This window comes from Triticum dicoccoides, chromosome 2A (genome assembly GCF_002162155.2).
Source record: "Triticum dicoccoides isolate Atlit2015 ecotype Zavitan chromosome 2A, WEW_v2.0, whole genome shotgun sequence".
NCBI classification, from domain to species: domain Eukaryota; kingdom Viridiplantae; phylum Streptophyta; class Magnoliopsida; order Poales; family Poaceae; genus Triticum; species Triticum dicoccoides.
Genome location: NC_041382.1, coordinates 663,429,164 through 663,455,866, shown reverse-complemented (window position 1 = coordinate 663,455,866; position 26,703 = coordinate 663,429,164).

The window sequence follows — 26,703 nt, the reverse complement described above, 5'->3', positions numbered from 1 at the left end:
GGGGGGGGGGGCGGTGTGCTGGGTGTGGGTAGTGCATCTCATTCAGTAAATATATGGGCTTTTGAATTGATTTTACTATTTACTAGTGTGGATGGGCTGTTTTGTCTTGGGACCCGAGAAACAATTACTACTAGTATAGTGGAGACACTCTACAGCTACCCAGAAAAACAATTACTACTAGTACAATGGATACACTCTACCGCTTCTGGCTCCTCCTAGGTCATTGAAACGTCTCCCTCTACTGAATGCCGTTATACTTTTGTTCACCGACATGCGGGCCATGCAGCGCGCGGGCCCAAATGCCATCCACCAAATTAGAAGGCAGTATGCAGGCGGAGAGTCACCCCGGTCGTAGCGCGGCAGTAACGAGCCGTCGTATCACAAAACCCCACCTCCCCGCAGTCTAAGTTTGACGGACGAAGCAACCATCATCTCACTCTTCGCTGAATCCCCTTCTCTCTCACCGTCTTCAAGAAAGGCAACACTTGCATCTGCCACTGTTCTTCTCTAGGAATGAAGGGAAGGTAAGCGGATCCGTGATGTTGGTATATTTTCGTTCAGAGGAAAAAAAAGAACTTTTGCAAAGCAGTAACTGATCCTCACTCTCTTTTTTGTTTCATTGTCATTGCGATTGTGTTTTCCTTTCAGTGGTCTCCTAGTATTCGTCAGTTTCATGATGGACCAAGGAGAACCAGGCAAAGATCTGCCGATATTGGAGTAGTCGCGGGAGGCTGATCCCCACAAGACAGAGAGCTCCAAGAAGATGGAGGCAACCACCGAGGCGACCCCAGATACTGAGATGGTCAACGCCCCGTTTGAGGTTACAGCCCCCGTGGCACTGCAGGAGCAGTTTTCCCCCTTCGAGGATGTGTCCCCCCCGCTAAGCTGCCCAAGGTGATTTCCTTCTTTGCGGATCTTGATTGTGGTTTTTCATCTAAGTATGTGGTGATTTTTTTAGAAAAGGAAGTATGTGGTGATTAATAATGCAAAATTTTATTTGCTTCGATGCCATGGTATACGTAGTGGTTTAAATAACTTGTGTTTCTTATACTAAAAAGTAATTCAGAATTTGTTTCTGTTTCAATTAGAGCCCTGATGCAGACAAGGATTGTGTGGTTGTACATGTCACTCGCTATGAGGCGGATGACCTGAATATACGCACTGGGAAAACAGAGTTCTTAGGCTGTTGGATCCTGGAAGCCATTTGCGGTTATACCAATGAAGAGTTGTATTCCAGCCTCACTGTTGTCAGGCGTGTTGTCCAGGGTGTACTGAAGCACAAGAAGTTCAAAGCTACTCCTTCATTTGTGAGGAATACTGTTCTTGTCAAGCTTACGCAGGAAGATGACGTGGCATGCCTCCACAAACAAGTTTATCAGTGGCAAGGCCACAAGGTTGTCTTCATGAAGGTTCACAGGATTGAGCTGCCGCGGGACGTTCTCGATGATGTTCATGGCAAGGTCCATCTTGTGTCCAACCCAAATTAGATCGAGGCATGAAATAGTTGCCCTAGCTAGTGTTTAATAGTAGTTTGGATTGTGTCTTATCCGAACCTTGCCTATTATCGACCCCTCTGGGGCTAGTACTCTGTTTGAATCCGTCTATGGGAACTGCTGCTACTTTTTTGTGCCCATGAATCATGTGAGAACCATCGTAATTGTTGCCAAAACAGATGCGTCCTCACTAGTTTTTTCATGAATATGGCATGGTAAGACATAAGTTGTCACGGTTTATCATATGAGCAGTGTGTGTTTTGATGAAATAGAGCACTCGTTTGAGAACTGTGCGCTGACGTATACATAAGTACTTGTAAACACTGTTGGTGCTACCCCACTTGTAAGCAGTTGTGCAAAACACGGCACATTGGCTCAGCTCGCTTCAACACTAGGCTATCGACCAGCTAACAATCAACAATCTGCGGTCTGACATATAAGTAACTATGTATCTTGTTACAGTGGTTCATGCAGTTAATTGAGGCCACAATGTAATAAATTCCAAACGTTCACACGCTAGTCCAGCGCTCATGTGGAACACTCACATTAAACTCGTCTTCATAAAAAACTTGAAAAGCATAAGTTCAACAATTTTATACATCTCAATGATTCAAAGAACATATCAAACATATACTAGTTCACAGCAAAAGACAAAGTTGTGAGAAGGTTTACAAATCAGGAAAAAACAAGCAAGGCTTCTCTCTGAGCAAAGGGCCTCCCGGCAGGCTTAAATTCCCTGGAGTTCACTCTGGTTTTTTCTTGTTGCCACCATTCAGGGTTAGGTTCTCTCATTCCAGAATAACCAATTATAATTGTGGTCTCAGCTGGAATGCTGAACTGAACCATGCAGTGTACTGACCAGGTGAAATTCTTGTGCATTCCACTAAATTTAAGCACCGCTATTTGCAAAAATAAGCAGACCACAATGCCTCTTGTCCGCGCACCTGTCCAAAAAACCGCCGTGCAGCCGTGCCAGCTAGTCCTCGGTCCATGGATGGAATGGTAGAAAGTGCATTCCAGACTAGGATGCAGTTGTTTTCGCTCGTCCCTGCACTGCAATCAGGAAGTAAAACATACGAATCAGCTTCTTTTAGATTGCGTTGGTCATTCTACCTTAGTTACTACCAATGTAGGGATACCTTGAAGACGGGAGGTTAGACGACGGCAACGAGGGATAGCCATCTCATTTTGCGCAGTTGTGCTAAAACTGAGGTGTGTGCTTTTGATTCCGCGGATAGAAACGATACGGAGACAGACATCCCGAAACGATATGGAGACAGACATCCCTGTTTGCGCAAATAAGAACTACGGTTATTTAAACAATGACAGATATTACTACTTTCCCCCGTTTCCTCTTAGAACCAAGTCCTAGATTCATGCTACAGCTTTCCCACTTTCTTCCCTGTTTGAACCAACGCTTTGAGTCGACTGTATGAAATAGCTTTACTTCTAATAATAGTAGAAGTCTAGGTGGCTTTGGAACAACGGACGGAAGTAGAAAAGGATCCACACGAAGGGAGCTGTGGCAGTAGAGCAAGGCAGGTTTCGAAGGAATATATACCCGAGGGTCGTCGGCATGTCGCAAAGACGGCGTCGGGAGGCCACATCTTGGCCACAATACCGCAGGGAGGAAGAAGGGGTCGGAGGCCCTCCCGAGCCGGCGCTCTCTCGGAGAGAACGATACAGCCGCCAATCGGGACGCGTGGGCAGCCGTTGGTCTCCTCCCTTGCTGCCGACGACAGTGTGAACGATGCACCTACACCCCTACCCCGGTCGAGGTTGTCCGGCCAGATTTGTGACCAGCCATGAGCTGAGAGAGAGTGTGGCCACCTATGTGTTGCTTAGATCTGGAGAGCATGAGAGAGTGAACGAGAGGAGCCCTAGTAAAGCAAGCACTAAGGCTCCTGCTTTTATATATAGTGGAGTGATTTTGTTGTACCAGCTTCAAAAAATGCGCTCCTACGTGTACCCGCGAGTGGGTGTGAGAGAACTAGTGCGTGCGTGCACCGCTTCTCTTCGTGAGAGTACAATATACTATGCCCAAAGAACGTTCGCCGCAAGAGTAATAGTACAAGTGTGTGACGTGTGAGCTAAAATAAAATGTGCGTGCAGTCTTTTGTTTTTTAGAAGTTTTGAGGGTAGGGTGTGAAGAGCACATATGTGTGTGACGTCTACCTGTAGATAGACGGTGGGTGCGTTGTGCGAGTCTGCGAGAGGACTCGGGAGAGTCGTGACTCGTGAGGGTGCGTGTGCGTGAGAGAGAGGGGGGCATGTATCAATGCAATGCATGTGTCCGTAAATCATTATCCGACAAACGTACGCCACAAGCCTTTTCCTGACGAACGCCGTAAGAACCGTTAGATCGGCATTCGACAGTGTCAGTTTTGCCATGTCATTTAACAGAACAGCCACTCCTCCTACACCCAAATCTTCCACGTGAGTGTTAGCAACTGTCGTATGCTCCATCCATTCCGAAATGCAGTGCATATAGCTTTATTGAAAATTCGAACCTCGCAAACTTTTACCAAGTTTTCGTGTACCAAATTGCACATGTAGAATACCATGTATATGTCATTTCATTCATCTTCGAGAGGTAACTATAAAGTTGGGTGAGGAGTCTACAAAGAAAGACCATCGTATCACCTGCAGCAATTTCAAGCATCCTTTAGTGTCGAGGAATATCATAGGAACTCTATATGATATGATTTTTATAGGATTTTTTCCTTTAGAGCCAATTGGTTCATAGGAATATATTCATATACTCCACATTTCAAAGGAAATAAACATGATATCATTTCTATAGCTTTAGAGCCACTTGGTTCATATGAATGGATTCCTATACTCCCTTAATTTCAAAGGAAAATAAACATTAGCGTATATTCAATAGAAAAGTTCCTATGATATGAACCAAATTACATCTCTTTTCTAATCCCTCCTCATAGGAATTGAGATACATGTCATCTCTAGATTCAATAGAAAAGTTCCTATGATGTGAACCAAATGACATCTCTTTTCCAATCCCTACTCATAGGAATTGAGATGCTCCATGTCATCTCTTTCCCTACAACTTCCATGTATACATCTTCTATTCCTAAATAGATAGTACAACCCAGTAGTAGCTTTTTTCCAAAACATGCAACTATGGCACAAGAACTATATAGTGTGCCAATAACTTTGAAAGATGGTCGCTGGATGAAGCTAACCCGACAGTGCAGAGATAAGCAAATCCGAGCACTACTGGCCGTTGGATATCATCAACATTCCACCAGATCTGCCACATGTACAATTTAGAAGACTCCATGGTTGAACTTAAGCATAATGCACAAACCTCAAAACACAAGCACTTCTCCTTTGTTCTAGAATCTTCTGTATCATAATTGATTATTTTTTTCTAAATGAATTGCCATTATTTGTTTTTTACTTTATGATTTACTCCCTTCGTTCCAAAATAGATGTCCCAACTTTGCACTAACTGAAAGTTAGTGCAAAGTTGGGTCATCTATTTTGGAATGGAGGGAGTACAATGCACAACCCCATGAATCTTAACATTTTTATAAAACTTATTGATTTTGAATGAGATGAACTATAAGAACTAAACGAACATCTACATCATGCATATATGACTCAAAGCTTTACATGCTATAGTGTGTATTTATTAATAATTTGGTTTCAAAATCTCATGTATTCAATACATGTGTACTCCCTCCGTCCGCGAATAAGTGTACTTCTAGCCTTTGTTCTAAGTCAAAGTTTTAAAATTTTGACCAAATATATACAAAAGAGTAGTAACATATATGACATAAAATTGATATATTATGAAATTACAATTCAAAATGAATCTAGTGATACTAATTTAGTGTCATAAATGCTGCTACTTTTCCCTATAAAGTTGGTCAAAGTTTTAAAACTTTAACTTAAGACAAAAGCTAGAAGTACACTTATTCATGGACGGAGGGAGTACCTTACTAGTTGTTTTGAGTAGAGTAGCAGATTTCACGCAGCCCCAGGTATATCAAAATGCAGGGCCCATGCATCATTGCCTTTCGGTCGAACCTACGTCCACAATTTTTTGTATGTACTATATCTCCACTGGTCCCCGAACCCAAAATGCTGCCCCGTTCCCGTAAAACCAAGCGACCCACACATATTTAAGGCGTCGGCTCGAGCCCGTTTACTACGACGTGGCCCCGCACGCTGTAGTACTCCTACAAACCCTACCGCCGCACTCATCATCGGTTTTCTTCAAGAGGACGAGGGAGAAGCCGATTTGTAGTGGAGGCGCTTTCAAAAAAAGGATCTGCAGTGGAGACCCCTACCCTAGGGTGCCCTAGGTAGCTGCCGCATGCATCATTGTTTTCTCTTTTCTTTATGCTCTTGCGCCCTAGAGTGAAATGATGGTTGCTTCGTCCATCCAACTTAATGCGGGAAAGGTGGGGTTTTGTGATTTGACCCCTCGTCGCTCATTTTCTACTACTGCGGCGCTACGACCGGGGTGCCTCCAATTCCAACCACTGCTCCGAACTGTAATTTGGTGCATCGCACGTGGAACAAGATGGTGGATGAGCCACATGTCGGCCAAAGGGGTCCTGTTAAGTGTGTCACCATTTCATGTGTGGACTGACCCTGCTTGAGTTGCTACGCTAACACGACAGGAGCAGCCTACCACTTGGTTTTGCTCCTTAGTGAATCCCGACTATATTGATATAAAAAGATACGCTGAACTACCCTCTCCGTCTCGGTTTTTTTATTTTTAGGTGTCTCGGTTTATAGGGCCTGCACATAGTTCTAGGTCATCCATTTGACTAACTAAATAGGAGTTACTATGTCACAAAAAGTACATCATTGGATTCTTAAGCGGATGTAGTTGTATTTAAAAGTCGAGGGTGGGGCTTTTCCTGCGCGGTAGGCGGCGGGGTAGTTCCGCCTAATCGGTTCGACTGAGACGCGATAAGACGAGGGAGTAGCTGCTGCAAACGTAGGGCTGTGTGATTTGACAACGAGTTACTGCTGGCAGGTGGGGCCCCGTGATTTGACTTGCCATTATCATTTTAACTACGGCGCTACGACCGGCGTGAGTCTCCCAGATTCATGACCACCTCCATACAGGTGCCTCTCCCAATGCTCCACCATGTAGTAGAGGCTGGCTCTTGCATGAGAGCCCACTTCTCCACTTTTTCCTTGCCTCTCTTTCCTCCACATATGCAAAAATGCCATGTAAAGCGCACTATTGTACTTACTTTTACTTGCTCCTACAGGTGCTTAAGCTTGCCACATAGGCATAAAGTCTGATGTGGCAAGTTAATCAAGAAGAGAGAGACTAGTTTGGTGACCCAAGGAAGAAACGGTGCTAAGCGCGTGTACCTAGGTGAAAAGACAATTTTGAGTCTATAGCTAATTAAAGGAAGCAAACTTAGCAACACCATTTCATTGGAAGAGGCCACTCCTTGGCAAATGCAATAAATACACGTGCTTACTAGCACCGTTTCTTCCTTGAGTACGAAGAAAGAGATAGAGAGGAGTAACAAAAAATACACTTATACCCAACCTTGTTGTAGTATGAGTGTCTAAGTGATGACTATGTATGACATGCCAACATCAGATAGCCTAACACACCATGTTAAATCTCCAAGGGCGCGACCGCGCGAGCGATGCGACGGTCGTGGTAGGCGTGACCATGATACGGGCTGCTGGCAGGCCTTGGATCTGAGATCAAACGGTCGCATGCTAAGTTGCTGAAAATTTGCAGAATAACCCTCCAGGATAGGATATACACCCATAGGTCTAGAATCACGCCATGTAACCATTCGACCTCAGATCCAAGGGCTCTTGGAAGCCCGTATCATGGGAGAATGGAAAGCCACTACCCTGCCATTCGCACGCTGGCAGTTCGCTCCTACTCGTCCACGCACGTCCTTCAATACTATGGCGGTTCGCTCCTAGTCGTCCCGTCCATTCACATTACGGCAGTTCCACTAATCCTAACCCTCCTCCCAAATCCATGGCATCCCAAATCTCCATGATCGGCGATGAGTACAAGGTTAGAACCATCACCGGCGATGAATTCGACGTCATCTACACCCGTTCTTCCGCGACGGTGAAAGGATGCCTTTCTCTCTTCAGACGCATGTTCGAAAACTCAGATGATGAGTGGGTCGCTGGGCTAGATGTTGAGTACACCACAGTCCTGGGATGAGAGAAGGATCTAAAGGATGAAGAAAGGAAGAAGCCCGCCGTGATCCAGGTTCGCGTGCATGACTTATGCTTGGTCTACCACATATGCCATGCCGACGTTGAGTGCTAGGATTTTAAGGACTTTCTCGGGAGCAACCTAGTCAAATTCGTTACTGTAGACTTTGGTAACGATAAAGAAATCCTGGGTCGGATAGGCCTCATTGTAGGCAACCCCTTCTACCTCCAGAAGAATCGGCTGGTGCCCTCTCGTCAGCCTTCAATGCTGACCCTGGCAGGAGCCATGGTTCATCCTTCGTATGGTAAACTGGTGAAACCTCCATACACGTTTCATCGTCATGCATGGCAGCGGAATTTACTAGATATAGACCACATCCACTATGCTGCAATGGATGGCTACCTTTGCTTCAATATCTACAAGGGTTGGATGAAGAGCAACAGCTAAGTGTGCGGTTCAAGCAAAGAAGTATCGGCCAAGAGGAATAGGGACAAGGACGAAGTCGAGGACGTGGACGAGGACTCCGAGTAAGGTGGCAGTGTCATTGCTCATGGTGGTTCTAAACTTCTAATGCAGTGTCTACCGGATTAGTTGCATAGTTTAATTTCAGGTGTGCTTAGTTTAATTTGAGGGGTGTGTTGTGCTGAGCCCCCAGCAGAACTATGTTATGTTTCTTCTCGTTACTTTAACTCTTCAGTATGTACATACTACTAGTATTTCTTTAATTGAATTTAGCACCCCAATTAAGCACGTACTAGCTTTTTTAATAGTACTATATGCATAATTTGGCGACGAGCGCTCTCTATATGTACCACCTTTTTTTAAATTTCAAGTTTTGCTCCATGGCGCAATCCAACGATAGTACTACTGTACAAAAGTATACATTTTTTAAAAGGCTAGAGTACTGTTCATCACATATATAGCCAGTTAAATTCTCAACCTAGAACAACGTGCATGCCATGTAGTAAACCGATACGGAGGAAGTATAGTAAAAATGAGGTGATTTTACCGAGCGATCGGCGGGGGAGCATGGCCTGTCATGCGGTCCCACGTGTCATGATGTAGCAAGGCGATGCGCGTGTCCCTCTTGAGGCAGAAGCAATACTAGTACGTGGTTTGAGATGATGGCGAACCGAAGGCCCTGTTTGGATCAATGGGTTAGAGTTAGTTTGGGTTCAACTAACTCAAAAAGATCCAAACAAGAGGGTTAGTTTGGGTTAGATGCATCTAACCCATCCAAAAACACTAACCCATACAAGAGGTGTTTATTTGGGTTAGTTCTTCTCAAGGCCATTAAAAATATATTTTTCTCTCGCTCTCCCCGCAGCAGATCCCTCCCCACTTCCTCGAAGCTTATCCTCCTCTCCCTCCCTCCCTCTCGCACCATCCGTGAAGGCGCCTTGCCGTATCCGCGCTCCATCTAACCCTGCCATCCAAACACCTCTTTGGTTAGAGTTAGTTCAGGGTTAGAATCTAAATCTAACCTCTAACTGAGTTAGAGTATCCAAACAGGGCCGAAGTGTGAAATAAGGGTTGCTTCGTCTGTCTGGGAAAGTGCGGCATTGTGATTTGACATCTCATTGCTCATTACTACTACTGGGCCGGTACGAGTGGGGTGCGTCCCCCCTGCTGTTCTACACTGTTATTTGGTGCTTGACACGTCGACCCGGTTGCTATATGTCCCACATGTCGGCGATAGGAAGTACAGAATTCATGAAAGGGAGCGTCGACGAAGGAGTATACTACTATAGAATTCATGAAAGGGAGCGACTTAGTTTTGGAAAAATCTATTTTACGGAGTACGTACCCACTAGGGTTTATAGGGCTCATCTAAAAACATTCATTTTTTCCGTTTGATAAGTCTCAATTCTACTCCACTATACTAGTAGTAGTACCATTACATGTTGGATTTCGAGGTGCATTAGATCACCCGACGCAAGCAGTGTCAAGAGGAAACTAACCAATGCATGTACAAGTTCATGGAAATTTAGTGGTCATTCATGCATTCATTCTAATTAATGCCTCGGTAAACACAACTTCTTGAGAAAAACGAGCGTACTAATTACTTGTGCAAACTACGAAATTAATTCGACCACTCACCGTCTACCTTGGTTGGAGAGATTTTGAAATTGAGCCATAAACTGGAAAGGAGGGAGTAGTAACTTTTGTCTCGATTACTATTTTTGGCCTTGTATAGATGCAAAATGTATTTTCTTATAGTGGCCTTGTATAAGTAAATGGAGGGAGTACTAACCAAAGTACATAGTAGGGACGAGGAGTAAACGGAGGGAGTAGTAAAATTTTCTCCTCGGGCTGCGAGCCACCACGCGCGTGGGCGAGGGAGCGGGCGTAAGGCGTGGTAAGCAAGCTTCACCTCATCCTGCGAGCCACCGCGCCCGTGGGCGGGGGAGACAGCGTACTAAGCAAGCTTCTCCTCGTTCTGCGAGTTGACAGGACACATCAAAAGTACTCCAGTGTATAGAGCCTTGCCTCTAAGGTAGGCCCCACATGGTTTGCCTCTTTTTTTAATTTAACATAACGCGTCAAGCCGCAATTTGTTTGTTCACCCGTGGTAGACGATCCTCCCTCCACCAAGTGGACAACCAATACACGTGCCAAATTACCACATGGGCTGCCTTTTTCGTATAGAAATGAGCTCCACCGTGTACCCACGCGGGTGTGGTTGGGAAAGAGACGGGAGTACGTGCGCCGTGCATGCACCTCTTCTCTTCGTGCACGTCCCCCACCTACGTGGGTGTGTGTGAGAGAGATACAAACCTAGACATAATGCGCCGTCCATCCCCATGCCTCCGCCCAGTCCGACCACCAGTCACCACCATGCCCCACTCCTCCTCGCCTTATCTCTCATCTTTCTCCCTCCATTTTTATATACAAGGGGCCACTATCAAAATTACAATTTGCAGATATACAAGGCCACTAACACTAATCGATGCAATATTAATGGTGTTTGCCTCGTGGTACTAGCAAAGGAGGACATTAATTATCCCTTGCATGCATGCGGGAGTTTGTAAAAAATGCATCTTGATGTTCCGTGCAATGCACAGGCATCTTGCTAGTCCATGAAAACAACACATGGCAAAATTCCACGGCGAACAAGGGATTTGAATCTGTTGGGAGGGGCTGTTTGGATCTTGCCCGGGGTAGCCAAAATATTGGCGACTACTTTGCCATGGCCGGCACCGGCTCGAGTTCCTCCTAACATTGCCCTCTTCTGTGGAGCCCATGCGGGGTCGACGAAGGTCCTCGCAACAAAAGGATCCGGCAATACACCTGCTGTGTACGCCGGCGTTGCCTCCGCGGTGGCCATCATGGGACCCAAGTGGCGGCGGCCTCCCGTGTTCTACTTCTCCTCGATGATGGCGGCGGATGCGGAGGCGCTGGCCACCGACTTGCCGCTCTCCGCGCACCTGGCTTCTGTCGCTACTTGCATGGCGCTGCCACTGGCATGGGAGTCTCGGCCACAGAAACAGGAGACGCGGTACGAGGCGGCGGCGTGGACGGCAGCAACGACGCCCGTGCGCCGCTCCTCGTCGAGCTGGCCTGGAGCGGCGAGTTGCTGAACCGTGCGCCGGCTTGGGGCGGCAACTGGCTCTGTCGGGCGAGGGGAGGGAGGTGGATCAGCGAGCTGCATAGCTCGTATCCGGCGGGCTACCCAGCCGGCTTGGATGCGGAATAACTACTCTTCGTAAGCCATGGTAAGAGTGGACAAAATGGTGGAGGAGATAGGGGAGTTTTGGAGGTGTGCGATTCTTGGCCAGCGTTTGGCCTCGTTTAAATAGGAGATTAAATAGACGGCGGACGGGAGGAGCTCGGCCGGTGTTGCGTTTAACGCCGGCCCGGTCATGAACGGACGTGTGTCTAGAGTGGGTTTCTCGGCTTCCACACGGGCGGTTTCATGGAGGCATTTGAATGCGGCACGGAGGCGTGTTCAGCCGGGCATGCCGCGAGTGGCGCCCTCGACTCTGACCTAGGACACTGCATCATTCTTTCACTGACGTGTGGGCTCTTTCGGTGCATGGCCTGCATGTGGGTGACCCAACGCAGGCAGCGCACAGCAGAGGAACCTTTGGTGGGCCAGGGCGGTCAGAAGCGGGCATTTCATAAACCGATGTTTGTTCATTGAGTGTGACGTCATCTTTTTCATGTAGATAAGCCTACTATGTTGATAGCCCGTTCGATACGTTGTGATTCATAAAGACCGCTGCAAACATCAATGTTCTGCTTATCACAGATAAGATTGATTAATACCTGTAACAATCCATGTCCTTAACAAAGGGTGCATGCACGTACAGGTTGAACATGTGTCTTGCGTCGTGTGCTGTGTGCATGCAGGCGTGCGAGTGTTGCGTGCGTGCAAGGGTACGTTTCAGTGTTGCATGCATGGGTGCGTACGTGCGTGTGTTCGTGAGTGCATGTGTACGTGTCAGTGTTGCACGCCAGCATGTGTGCGTGTGTACGTGTCAGTGTTGCATGCCTACATGCGTGCGTGCATGTGTACGTGCGGGGTGAGGCTACACGTCAGTCGACTGACTTTTTCATCTCTGGTCATTAGATTTTCTAGCCGTTGGATGCGAAATCAAGGGCCTCCAGTTTATCATCAAACTCCACCCCCCGAAGCCGCCAGCCACCACCGGCCGAACTGCTAGCCCCCGCCGCCCACTGCTGGCCCACCCTCCCCGAAACCACTCCCCACCGCCGGTTCGCCGCCGCACCGGCCATCCCTCTAGCCCCCCCGCCGCCGAGCTTTTTCTCCGGGGATCCCCACCCCACCGCCCAATGAAAGCCCCCAACCGCCGATGACTGCCAACCAGAGGTCTCACGACTTCGAATACCCGCCGACCACTAATTTATTACCATTTCCGTCCTTCATATACGCGCTGACGGGTGGGCCCTATGGTAATGTGTGTTGCTGAGTGTGGACCGTTTGACTGGTCAATTGATCGTGTTATCAACAAATTACGGAGCTGTATGGTGAGCCAGTGACCGTACGATCACCCTAAAATGTACTCCTACTTTATTAACACAGTACAGACTCAAACTACCATTTCTTTCTTTCATATACGGGCTGACAGGTGGGCCCCACGGTTATGCGCCCCGATGGTGCAACACTAGTTGCGCCGCGTGGAACGTTTGACTGGTCAATTGATTGTGTCATCAACAAAATACGGAGTTGTACGGGTGAGCCAGTGACCGTAAAATCATGACTTGTATTTGTTTAACACGGTATAGACGCAAGGGCTTATATATACGCGCAAGCACTCACCGCTATAAGCGCACACATGCGAACCCGACCCCTATGAGCACCTTCGAGAGAGTGGGCTAGCATATATGATCTTGAGATTTTACGAAGTCACCATAGGTGCCTCGTAGTCGAGTGGAACGTCTCCTCCCACTGAACGTACGTCGCCGGAAAATACTGAAATTAACACAAGATAAATGCGAGCACCAGGACTTTAACCTTGGTGGGCTCAAGAAACCACTGTCCTCTAACCATCCAACCACATGTTGGTTAGCACGACAAAATGTATGCGGTGACCATGATGAGCTTATTCTGAAGTCCAGTGACCATATCATGCTTTCGCTTCAAATACAATGACCGTAAGTGTCGTCAACAAAATACGGAGCACGCATCAAATGCAAAGTCCGTCAGTGTCATCAACAAAATATGGAGACGTATCGTGAGCTAGATACCATTGTACTATTGTATATGCTTATTCTCTTAGTGGCCGATTGCATGTGTGGTGTGGTGGGCGCATCATTTCTAGTTGTGGTGGGTCAACATGAAGACTCATGGGTCGGTTCCATCCTACGCCACATATAGGTTGGACCGAGACGTGTTATACGAAGACCCATGTGGAGGACTCGGCGTACAACATGAAGCTACCAGAGTCGCGGAGGACTCTATCCCCACTGGTGATAAGCCGACTATATATGATTTGTAACCCTAGGCCCTTAGTATGTTATACAAGCTTGGGGGCTAGTTCGTTGATAATATCCACACATGCACAATGCCTGGTATTCACGTGTACTTTGCACATACCCCTATCACTAATATACAGTACCAGGAGTAGGCTCTTTCTTCAATTGCAATTGAATTCTAGCATGTGCATGTGTTTATTTCATATTATCGATCCATAGAGTGAGAGCGGTTTGAAATACATGCAATGGATGCTTTTGCAATTCATATATAAACATTAATTAGTGCACTCCATGTTGTTAGTGTGAAGAACTTTATACATTTGTCACTTGCATGGATACATTCCAAATTGCTAGCTACGAAATAGAATACATGTCGAATTCAACATAAAGGGGGTTTCGAAGATTCGAATTCATAGGAAGTGCATTCATCTATTTGAATCCGAGATAATGGCATTTGTAAATCAGATGTAAAAGGGGGCATCAATCTTTGTTGTGAGTTTGAACATGCTATATATATATTCATACGCATATCTAACTTTTTTTTGCAACCAAGGAGATTATATCTGGAACCATGCATGAACTGAGGTAAGTTGCATATTTTTAATATATACTCATGTACAATGTATATTCAAATGTACCCCCTCCATTCCAAAATAATCGTAGCTTTAGGATTTTCAAGAGTAAAGATTTGTGAAGTTTGACAAATCCTGAAAGTTCAATTCAAGAGAACCGAAAACGTTAATGGTTATGCTCCCAAATATTGAACGAAGCGCCAAATAGGCCTCTGGTCACCCGAAACCACGCGAGACTAATGTTTTGGTGGTAGGAAATTACTGTCCTGACTCTGGCCCGTGTAGCCTATCGGCCTGATGTCCAAAGGTCCAAACCGGGGTAGGTTTGTAACTTCACCAAGATGCGAGAGAAGCATTCATACGCCATGGGCGCCTACCCATGCGCTCGGCCGAAATCTATCCCGCACACATTTGGGACACCTGACATGACTATCCTACCCCCAACCCGCAATATGTCTGAAATTTTAGATGGGGGGAAAGTTTGTAACTTTCCCCAAATTTCAAACAAGCGCGTCTCAAACCGAAACATTGTTCCCCCTTAGTTCCCCGCCTCCCTCCATTTCCCCATTCATACTCCATGGGCGCGAAAACACCCTCTCCACCAGCCGTGAAACCCCACTCTCCTCTGTCCTCCACCCCATAGTGGCCAATCCACCGCCGCCCTCCTCCATCACGCCGGAGCCGGTACCCCGACGTCGTCGTCCAACGCAACCGCAACCGCAACGCCCTCAAGGACTTAGCAGCTGAAGCCGAGGCAGAGCTGCCTCCACGACGCCGACGCCGACGTGCGCCGTACCAGAACCACTCTGACCACGCCGTCCTGCGCCTCACTGCTGCGGCTCCACTACCGCAACCGTCCACCGCACCAGAGCTGTTCCCGCTACGTTGTTGTTCGCCGCCTTGGATCTGCTTCCCCGCCGCCGACAGATGGCCACCGCACCACACTCAACAACTTGGCCATGGGTTCGTCCAAGGCTGCACCGTCCTCCACAACTTCTGGTTTCCGGCGAACAACAAGAAGATCGCCGGAAAAACAGAAGGAGGACACAACACTGCTAGCAGAAAGAGGTACTCCTCTTCCCATATTCGTGCAAATCTTACATCTTTGCTCACACCGTATTCATCCCACGAAAGAAACTAGTTGAGCGCTTCTTACTGCATCTTCTTCATGATACTAAATGCACAAGGTTTCCTCCCTTTTACTATTTCACCTTTGCTAGAGGTCAGTAGCCCGCCTGGATTTCAATTCAGGGTCAGTCGAACCACAATTAAAAGAAGCAGCACCCGCTTAGGCGCGCGGAGCACCTAGTCCGCCTGCTCCCCGGGGAAGCGGGGTGTGGGGCGCAGGAGCTGCTTGCGCCCGATCTGTTTTTCATACATATTCCATCCTCCTATCATGCGGCTGCCTTACATGAAAGTAGTGTTCGTCAGTATCATGCATCAATGAGTTCTGAAGAGCAAATTTATTCCTTTTTCTTGTGGGTTTGACTTGACAAGGCAAAATCAAGAAAGATGAAGGAAAAGAGTAAGGAAGGCGATGATGGTGGTCCTCTGCAGCAACGTAAACGGATCATCTGTATCGATTCTCCTTGTACTGATAGTGCATTACAAGGTCCAAGTCTCCGCTCCCCTACTCCACCATCCAAGGTGCTTGCTCTAACTTGGCAGTGTGATATCTGGTTGCATGTTGCATATGGTGTCTAGCTCGTATTGCTCCTAATTAGTGTAAACTGCATATGCTTAGCTTACACATGATACATGTGAATATGACACGCTTTCCTATTTTTGGTACATACTATATCTTATGATAAGGCACCTTTAAGTCGCCACTGTGATATTGGTTGTGTCTTGCATATGGTTTCTAGCATGTACTGCTTCTAATTTGTTGAAATGCCATACAGTTTGAACTTGGCAGAGTGATATTGGTTGCATCTTTCATATGGTGTCTAGCTTGCAGTGCTTCTAATTTGTTGAAATGCCTTCTTCTTAGTTAGCACATCATAGGTGTGAATATGTCACACCATCCTGTTTTTCATACATATTCCATCCTTAGTATGCACTCATGTTTTTTGGTCTGCTCTGCGACAGTATCGGTACCACCTTAGAAAATCTCACTTTGAAGGCAAGGCTAACAATGAAATCGCCCAAACATCTCCAGTGGAATATATTACAGATGAAGACTGGACAACCCTTGTTAAACACTGGTCTGATCCAAAGTATCAGGTAGGCTATATGTATTTGATCAAACCACATATTGAACTTGTATTTATGTATGTGCCTTACAAGTGTATCTTCTTCTAGGCTAATTGTTTGAAGAACAAAACCAACCGTTCTAAAGTGAAATTCCAACAGACCACATGATCTTGTAGCTATATTGCACACTGCGAGGCTCTTGTAAATAGCTGCTACTTCCTTCTTTTTTTGTGCCATATTATCGTATCTATATTGACTTGTTCCAAATACAGAGGAAATCTCGTGCGGACCAAAAAGAACCTGAACCGAATGTAGTGCAAATCTTCAAGGATTGCCACACCAGCAAGATGAAGGGCATGAGCACACCAGTTCAAGCTGATGTTGTAAGTCCTTACTCCTCCTGCCTTGAACTGATTGGTACTATGATGTGTTCATTTAACTACTTGGTTTGCAGCCAATGTCAGTTACTCTGTTCACTTTTATTCACAGTTGTCTTAATGTATCATTTCACCTTACATGGTTTAAAAGAGATGAAGGATATTCTTTTGGTCTTGATCTGTAATCTAGTTGTTATGTGGATCTGATAGTGGGAAAGCACGGCATTGAAGAAATCAGAAAAGGGAGGAACCAGACCCGCCCACAGGGCGTCGGTGAAATACGGGACCTCGGTGACTATCCTGTCGATGGAGAAGTGGGACGCGCGCCAGGCCGTCGTCCTCCCGCATTCGTTGAAGATGGTGGCCAGAGCCGAGCTGACCTTGCCCAAGCCCTCGGCGGGGGCCGCCAACGGCGGCGGGCAGGGCGGAGGCACGAGTTTCTTCCCTCTTCCCTTCTTCGTCGGAGCCATGGCGATGGGAAGGGGGGGGGGGAAGTTCGAGATTGGGTTGAAAACAGAAGCTGGAGTTCGAGCGGAGGAAGGACAGAGGGCGCTCAAGCGACAGAAAGGGGAGCGGCTGTGTACAACTATGAGTCCGCCTAGCATGGCGCAAAATAAGGAGGGCGTGGGGGAACAGTGCCGCCCACGTCCAATCAACCGCCACGCGGCGCCCAAGGCCGCATGCTGTTAGGGCCCGCGGCGCTTCACTCTTGCCCTTCCGCCTCCCAGCACGACCAAGTCCGGGCACGCCTTGGGCCCGGGGGCTACTGTCGGTGTTCTGGGAACGGGGGTCCCCAGACTTCGCTCTTGCCCTTCCGCCTCCCAGCACGGCCAAGTCCGGCCACGCCTTGGGCCCGGGGGCTACTGTCGGTGTTCTGGGAATGGGGGTCCCCAGACTTGCCTGCCTGCGGCCTGCGGCGTGGCTCAAAGGGGGGCTCAGCACGGCCCATCTTCATCAACACAGACCCAAGACCCTCGCGAGGGGCCAAGCCTCGCGGGGCGGACGACGCGGAGCTTCCTCAGGCACGGCCTCACCAGGTTGGCTTGCGAGGAGGCGGAGAGATCAAGGCGGGGTACCTCATGAGGTTCCCGTGACGCAAGCCATGACGACCAAGGGCGCCAGGCGGGCGCCAGCCCGCGCAGTGTCCTCCTCTCCTCTTTGGTGCAAAGGGAGCAAGCGCAGCCGCGGAGTACCGAGGCGTCAGGCAAAGGTTGCCATTTCGGTGCAACAAGACCAAGACCAGGAGGACTGCAAGACAGAGGTCATTGTGGAGCCCAAGACGGCGTCACCACCAGAGCTTTGTGCAAGCGAAGACTACTTTTGTCAGGATAGCTGGTACTATCTGCCCCCCTTCAAATTAGCCCGCCATTGTTGGCTCCCTTCCCGCTCGATATTTGGGAAGAGGACCAGGGCCTCTATAAATAGGACTAGCCACCATAGTAGGAGGGGGCATCAAGATCAGAGAGAGGGGGATCGAGATCCGAGAGAGAGAGAGAAGGGTGACTGAACTCCCCCTAGCAGTTCGTCCCCCCCAGCCAAGAACAGACCCTCGCGAGACTGTTCTTCTTTGTATTGTTCATCATCATCAGCCCAAGAGGCAATCCACACACCACACACTGGAGTAGGGTATTACACCACAATGGTGGCCCGAACTAGTATAAACCCTGTGTCTCTTGTGTCGTTCTTCCCATAGCTTAGATCTTAGCGAGGCAGAGGGGTGCAGGTAGGTAGGAGGCGAAATCTCCGCGCGCACCCCAGTGTTCGAACCTCAAGGGTCTGCCGAAACCCGAAATCCGACAATGTTTACTACTCCATGCCATCGACTCTTATCGAACTTGATGTTCATTGTTTTGTGAGTAGCACGTGGTAAGTAACAAGAACAAACAGAATGAACTTCATTCATGCCATTATTCATGTATGATGTCACTTAACATATTCATGCAATACAAAAAAGACTTTCGGCACCATTACAATTTATGAAATCACACCAAACGTTGACTGCTAAACATAGAGTAGTTACGCCATTGATTGCGTTGTCATTTCTTCATCATCTTCAGATCATACGATGTCATCAAGGACCTTAGTATGAAATCCCTATATGATTCCACTCCTGGGGGTACCAACTCTGGCATTGAATCCAGGGTATAAAGTCGTTGCACATGCACTTCACTTGCTTTGGCAACTTGCAGCTCTTCAAACTCTAAATCAATGGTTTCATCATCGCTATCGACCTCATCAAAATTTGATGTCTTTGCCATTCACCGCGTCGGTCTTATCGTCCTTCTCGCTATACTTGTGCCTCCCTTGATCGAAGCCTCCAGTTGTAGCACTAAAATTAAGAACAAGGGATGTCATACACATACACATATCAACAGGAACTAAAGTTAGTCACAAAGATATAAATGGAACTATCCCGAACTCTATAATTTTGCTTGACATGACAAATATTCCATAGCTACGACAAAGCTCAGCGAGCCAAGCATTGCTTGACTTTCCATGTTTAAATTTATGGCCCATGATGTGTAGGGCTCCGGTGCTGCACACTTCATGGCCTTGCCGACGGCGGCGATTCCCTCCTTTGAAGAAGTTGCACACCAGATGTCGAGCACCATCTGTGCGTAATAACTTGGCATGTTGGACAGGTCCGACATCGTCCGCGATTGCATCATGAAAAATCTGGTCGGCGAGCTTGATGTCGCTGGACAACACAGGGGAGGAGTCCTTGGCGAGACGCTGGCCACTGTCTTCTACCTTGCTAAACAGACCCAAGGACTCATCCGTTTCTTCCACCTGACTGAACAATTCCATAGCGGGATCATCCTCTTGGCTAAAAACATGCAGCAACGAGTTGAACCTTTCTTCCTCTAGCGTGAACGCATCCATGGTGGATGAGAAAGGATGTCGCTTGGGATTTTTTTGTTTGTCGGATGTTTTCTATTTTCTAGCCTAGAGAAAGGCTTCGATCTGGTGAAGAAATATGTTATGTATGCTCGCCAATAGGAAATAGTAAAAAAAGATAGCATGGAACGTGAGGATCTTTTTCCTAACTAAGGATAGGAGCATTTAATTTCCAACGAATGCATTCATGGGTTGGCTTGATTTTAGCATGAGGAGGCTAGCTTCCATGTACGTGATGGTGGAGGGGTAGAAGAGGGATTATATAAGATTACAACAAATACACCTTACATTGTGGAAAATTTGTAAAAAAAGCACCTTAGATAAAGGAACGGAGGGAGTATCATTTAGTCTTTCACAATTACTAACACTCATGCGATACTTATGGGTACAAAGTTTCAATCGGACACAGAGAAAGATAGGGGCTTATAGTTTCGCCTCCCAACCATTACCTCAAGGGTAATGTCAACAATAATACTTTATGATAATATGGATCTCTCCAACACATAGTGCTTGCCAAAAGAAAAAGTGTAAAAAGGAAAGGTGATGATCACCATGACTCTTGTATAAGGGTAGAAGATAAAAGTAAAAGATAGGCCCTTCGCGGAGGGAAGCAGAGGTTGTTATGCGCTTTTATGGTTGGATGCACAAAATCTTAATTCAAAAGAACGTCAGTTTATATTGCCTCTTGTGATAAAGAACTTTATTATGTAGTGTGGCGCTTTTTTTCCATATCACAAGTTTGTATAAAGCTTATTTTCTTAACACTAATAGATCATACATATTTAGAGAGCAATTTTTATTGCTTGCACTGATGAAAAGTTACTTGAAGGATCTTACTCAATCCATAGGTAGGCATGGTGGACTCTCATAGCAAAACTGGTTTAAGAGATGTTCGGAAGCACAAGTAGTATCTCTACTTGGTGCCAATAATTTAGCTAGCATAAGAGAGAAAAGGCAAGCTCAACATGTTGGAGAATCCATAACAATATAACTTCTATTCGGATATAAGAAAACATAAACCATTATGTTATCTTCCTTGTCCAACATCAACTTTTTGGCATGTCATATTTTAATGAGTGCTCACAGTTACAAAAGATGTCCAAGATAGTATATTTATATTTGAAGCCTCTCTTTCTTTATTACTTCCTATTAATTGCAACAATGACCAAAACTATGTTTGTCAACTCTCAACAACTTTTATTCATCATACTTTTTATATGTATTACTCTCCACAAGAGCAATATATATGATCTTTTTGTTTCTTTTTGTTTCTTTCTTTTATTTAATTCCCTCAAGATCATAGCAAGAAAGCAAAGCCCTCAACTCAAAACTACTCTTTATTATATATAACTCACGTACTCGATTACATAGATAGATCTCGAAACAAAACTCAAAGCTAGATCATACTAAAAACTTTATTCTACTAGATCAAGATATAACCAAAAGGATCGAACTAAGAAAAATGATAAAGGTAAAAGTGTGATGGTGATACGATACCGGGGCACCACCCCCAAGCTTGGCAGTTGCCAAGGGGAGTGCCCATACCCATGTATTTATGTCTCTTTCTTCGGAGGTGATGGTAATGATGGAGTTGTTGATGAAGTGGTGCCACACCTCAAGCGCAGGAGGTACTCCAATCTATGAATGATGCTTTGGAGGGTGATGATATGCTCTTGCAACAGAATATTTTCACGAGTGAGATACTTATTTTGCACATGAGCTATTTCAATGATCTTAAAAGCTTCAATTTCAGTAGGGGTAAGATGACTGTAGTATGGTTAAAGGATGTATTCTTCTTCTTCTGCTGCCAGAACTTGATCTCCCGCGTCCTTCTTGATCTTATCACCCTCATTGGTTTCCCCAAATTATTCTCTCTTAATCTCTATCTTCATCAGCCAAGCATCGTCGTCCCAATTGTTGGAGGAGGGGGAAGACATGATGTCCGACCTTGAAAACTCTGGCAAAAAATAGCTCAAAACGAAAAAAGGGGATATTGTCATGGTACAGTGGTCAAAACCTTCAAGAGATTATATATTGATTTTTACTGACCAAAAGAAGTATTGTGCAAGAAAATGGAGTCCTGAGGGCACACGAGGTGGCCACAAGGCAGGGGGCGCGCCCTCCACCCTTGTGGTCTCCTCGTGCACCTTTCAGACTACTTTTAATTTTCCTTATTTTTTAAATACTCCAAAACGGAGAAAAATTGCCATTAGAACAATTTTGAAGTCGGTTTACTTACCATACCACATACCTATTCCTTTTTGGAGTCTGAAACATTTTGGAAAGTATCCCTTATGTACTCTTTCGGTGTTATGGTATTAATTATATTGGTCTCAACATTTATAGGATTACCTGAGATATAATGTTTGATTCTTTGATCGTTTACCACCTTCGGATTTGTACCTTCGGCGTTGTTGATTTTGATGGAACCGTAATGATAGACCTCCTCGATAATGTAGGGACCTTACCATTTTGTGAGAAGCTTTCCTGCAAAAAAAATCTTAAATGAGAGTTGTATAGCAAAACATGATCACCTATATTAAACTCAAGCTTTTGTATCTGTTTGTCATGCCAACTTTTAACCTTTTCTTTAAACAACTTGGCATTCTCATAGGCTTGGGTTCTCCATTCATCAAGTGAGCTAATGTGAAATAACCTCTATAGGTGTCAAAACCGGCGGATCTCGGGTAGGGGGTCCCGAACTGTGCGTCTGAGGTTGATGGTAACAGGAGACAGGGAACACAATGTTTACCCAGGTTCAGGCCCTCTCGATGGAGGTAAAACCCTACATCCTGCTAGATTAATATTGATGAGTATGGGGGTTACAAGAGTTGATCTACCACGAGATCGTAATGGCTAAAACCCTAGAAGTCTAGCCTACGTGTTTATCCTTGTCCCTATGAAACAAACCCTCTGGTTTATATAGACACCAGAGGGAACTAGCATTGTACAAAGTCAGTTAGATAGAAAGGAAATAGTACATCCGGCCGCCTAGCTTGCCATCCACGCAAAGGAGAGTCCTATCCGGACACAGGAGAAAGTCTTCTATCTTGTATCTTCATGGCCCAATAGTCCGGCTCATGTCCAACAAGCCGGACGCCCAAGGACCCCTTAGTCTAGGACTCCCTCAGTAGCCCCTGAACCAGGCTTCAATGACGAGTTGTCCGGCGTGCAGATTATCTTCAGCATTGCAAGGCGGGTTCCTTCTCCGAATACTCCGACACAGTCTTCGAACAATGAACGTGTCCGGATCTGCAAAATAAGTACCACACAGCAGCGCAGAGAGTATAATATTTCACGAGTCCCATCCGCTGACAACTTTTTGTAATGTGACATCATGTCCCTGCCCGGTTATTATTTAGAACCGTTTCTTGGCCTGCCGCTCCATATTTCGTGATGTGGCTTTATTGGCACGTCTCGTCAAAGCAAAGAACATGTCCCCTTATTGCGGGATTCTCATCAATACAGGTTTGGATAATCCAACCGTGCCACCCGCACGGCCCCTGGGAAATAGGCGAGTTTCATGGTGAGTGGGGAGGCGTTTGATATTCACTGCTTTATAAGGAGATAAGGATTCATCTCTTCCACCCACGCCTTCTCTCTTTCCGCCTACCCACTCTCGAGCTCCAGCGCCCAAGTTCTCATCTTTCCTGCCCCAAGAAAGCACTCCAACCATGTCCGGAGCACAGGGCAAGTGGATGGCCTCCACCGTCAAGGAGAAGGACATCACCCAACTTCGGGAGGCCGGGTATTTGGCCAGGGAGATTGCCCATCAGCTTCTTGCTAAGGGACAGATCGTCCCCACTCCTGAGCCCCATGAGAGGGTCGTGTTCGTCCCTCACTTCATTCACGGGCTGGGATTTCCTCTCCACCCATTCGTCTGCGGGCTCATGTTCTACTATGGGCTGGATTTCCATGATCTGGCCCCCAATTCCTTCCTCACCATCTCGGTGTTTATCGTCGTGCGTGAGGCCTTCCTTCGCATCCTCCCACTTCGGACTGTGGCCGAAGACCTTCAATGTGAAGCCGAAGGTGGTGGATGGCGAACACGCAGAATGCGGAGGCGCCATGGTGAGCAAAATGTCCAACGTCCCGTGGCCCAAAGGCGCCTTCGTGGAGACCGTCAAGGGGTGGCAGAAGCTGTGGTTCTACGTCTCTGAGCCCCGCGACGCTTCCTGGTCCGTGGCTCCCGAATTCAAATCCGAGGCCCCAATGCGGCTTACCTCCTGGCAGGAGAAGAGCCTGGATTGGTCTTCTTCGGACGAGTTGACTGTGCTTTAGACGCGCATCAGGAGCATGATGGACAAGAATGTCAAGCTCGTCGATGTGATTGAGGTGATGCTATTCGTCCGATCCTTCCACGCCAGAACCGGGCTTGCATCTATGGGAGTTCAATCCGGCCAAGCACAAGACCATGCGACAATTCTTCAGAACTAAGCACGAAGACATCTGGAAGGTGCTCTTCAAGGCCAACGAGACGTGGTCGGAGACAAACAAGGACTACGGGCACGATCTGGCCCATCCCACCAGTTCGGTAAGTTTTCTGTGCTTCAAGGCGTATCCCTTTCTGGCTTGCTCAAGGAGGATGTCCCAACTTCCCTATTTTGCCTTTTCAGGGTTGGACAAATAAGGCGGAGCGGATTCGGTGTTCGACTCTGCTGCCCGAGGAACCAGCCATCCCGCTTTTGACAAAGATGCTGGTTCCAGCGCCCTACGTGGCGCCGGAGAAGAAGGCCAAGGGGACCAGAGGAGGCCTCCGTCCCAAGGGTACTTCAGACGTAGCGTCCGAAGACGCCAAAACTCACTCTGCTGCCAAAGACAACGAGGAGGAGGAAGAGGAGGAAGAAAGCAACTTCCCCCTCCCAGATGGGGGAAAGAAGAGGGCGGCCTCCACAGATCTGGAAGCGGAGGCGTCCAAGAAGGCAAGGGCTTCCTTCGCGGATAGCTCCGCGTGGGACGTCGATAGCAGCCTAGAGTGGCGCCCTCGAAACAAGCCCCTGGCTGCATCGTGAGTATCCGAAGACCCTGATGCATTCATATATCCTCCTCTTTCACTTCATAATTCTAACATGTTGAATCATGCATTTGCAGTCCGGCTCGTTCCGCCCTCTGATACGTCTCCAACGTATCTATAATTTTTGATTTCTCCATGCTATATTATCTACTGTTTTGGATGTTTATGGGCTTTATTATACACTTTTATATCATTTTTGGGACTAACCTATTAACCCAGAGCCCAGTGCTAGTTTCTGTTTTTACCTTGTTTTAGGGTTTCGAAGAAAAGGAAAATCAAACGGAGTCCAATTGACCTGAAACTTCACGGAACTCATTTTTGGAAGGAAAGAAGCCCAGAAGACTTGGAGTGCACATCAGGGGACCTTCGAGGAGGCCACAAGGTAGGGGGGCGCGCCCACCCCCTCAGGGCGCGCCCTCCACCATCGTGGGCCCCTCGTGGCCCCCTGACGTACTTCTTCCGCCTATATATCTCCATATACCCCAAAAACATCCAGGAGCACAATAGATCAGGAGTTCCGCCGCCAGAAGCCTCCATAGCCACCGAAAACCAATCTAGACCCATTCTGGCACCCTGCCGGAGGGGGCAATCCCTCTCCGGTGGCCATCTTCATCATCCCGGTGCTCTCCATGACGAGGAGGGAGTAGTTCTACCTCAGGGCTAAGGGTATGTACCAGTAGCTATGTGTTTGATCTCTCTCTCTCGTGTTCTTGAGGTGATATGATCTTGATGTATCATGAGCTTTGCTATTATATTTGGATCCTATGATGTTTCTTCCCCCTCTACTCTCTTGTAATGGATTGAGTTTGCCCTTTGAAGTTATCTTATCGGATTGAGTCTTTAAAGATTTGAGAACACTTGATGTATGTCTTGCCGTGGATATCTGTGGTGACAATGAGATATCACGTGATTCACTTGATGTATGTTTTGGTGATCAACTTGCGGGTTCCGCCCACGAACCTATGCATAGGGGTTGGCACATGTTTTCGTCGTGATTCTCCTGTAGAACTTTGGAGCACTCTTTGAGGTCCTTTGTGTTGGTTGAATAGATGAATCTGAGATTGTGTGATGCATATCGTATAATCATACCCACGGATACTTGAGGTGACATTGGAGTATCTAGGTGACATTAGGGTTTTGGTTGATTTGTGTCTTAAGGTGTTATTCTAGTATGAACTCTAGGGCTGTTTGTGACACTTATAGGAATAGCCCAACAGATTGATTGGAAATAATAACTTTGAGGTGGTTTTGTACCCTACCATAATCTCTTTGTTTGTTCTCCGCTATTAGTGACTTTGGAGTGACTCTTTGTTGCATGTTGAGGGATAGTTATGTGATCCAACTATGTTATTATTGTTGAGAGGACTTGCACTAGTGAAAGTATGAACCCTAGGCCTTATTTCCTAGCATTGCAATACCGTTTACGCTCACTTTTATCATTAGTTACCTTGCTGTTTTATAATTTCAGATTACAAATACCTTTATCTACTATGCATATACCACTTGTATCACCATCTCTTCGCCGAACTAGTGCACCTATACAATTTACCATTGTATTGGGTGTGTTGGGGACACAAGAGACTCTTTGTTATTTGGTTGCAGGGTTGCTTGAAAGAGACCATCTTCATCCTACGCCTCCTACGGATTGATAAACCTTAGGTCATCCACTTGAGGGAAATTTGCTACCGTCCTACAAACCTCTGCACTTGGAGGCCCAACAACGTCTACAAGAAGAAGGTTGTGTAGTAAACATCAAGCTCTTTTCTGGCGCCGTTGCCAGGGAGGTGAGTGCTTGAAGGTATATCTTTTGATCTTGCAATCGAGTCTTTTAGTTTCTTGTTTTAGCACTAGTTTAGTTTATAAAAGAAAACTACAAAAAAGATGGAATTAAGATTGCCTCATATGCTTCATCTTTTTAATATCTATCATGAAAATAAGGATTCCGATAATTGTGCTCAAGTGCTAGAAGAAGAATGCATTAGAATGTTTGGCACAAAATATTTGAATGATGAACATGATTGCAATCTTG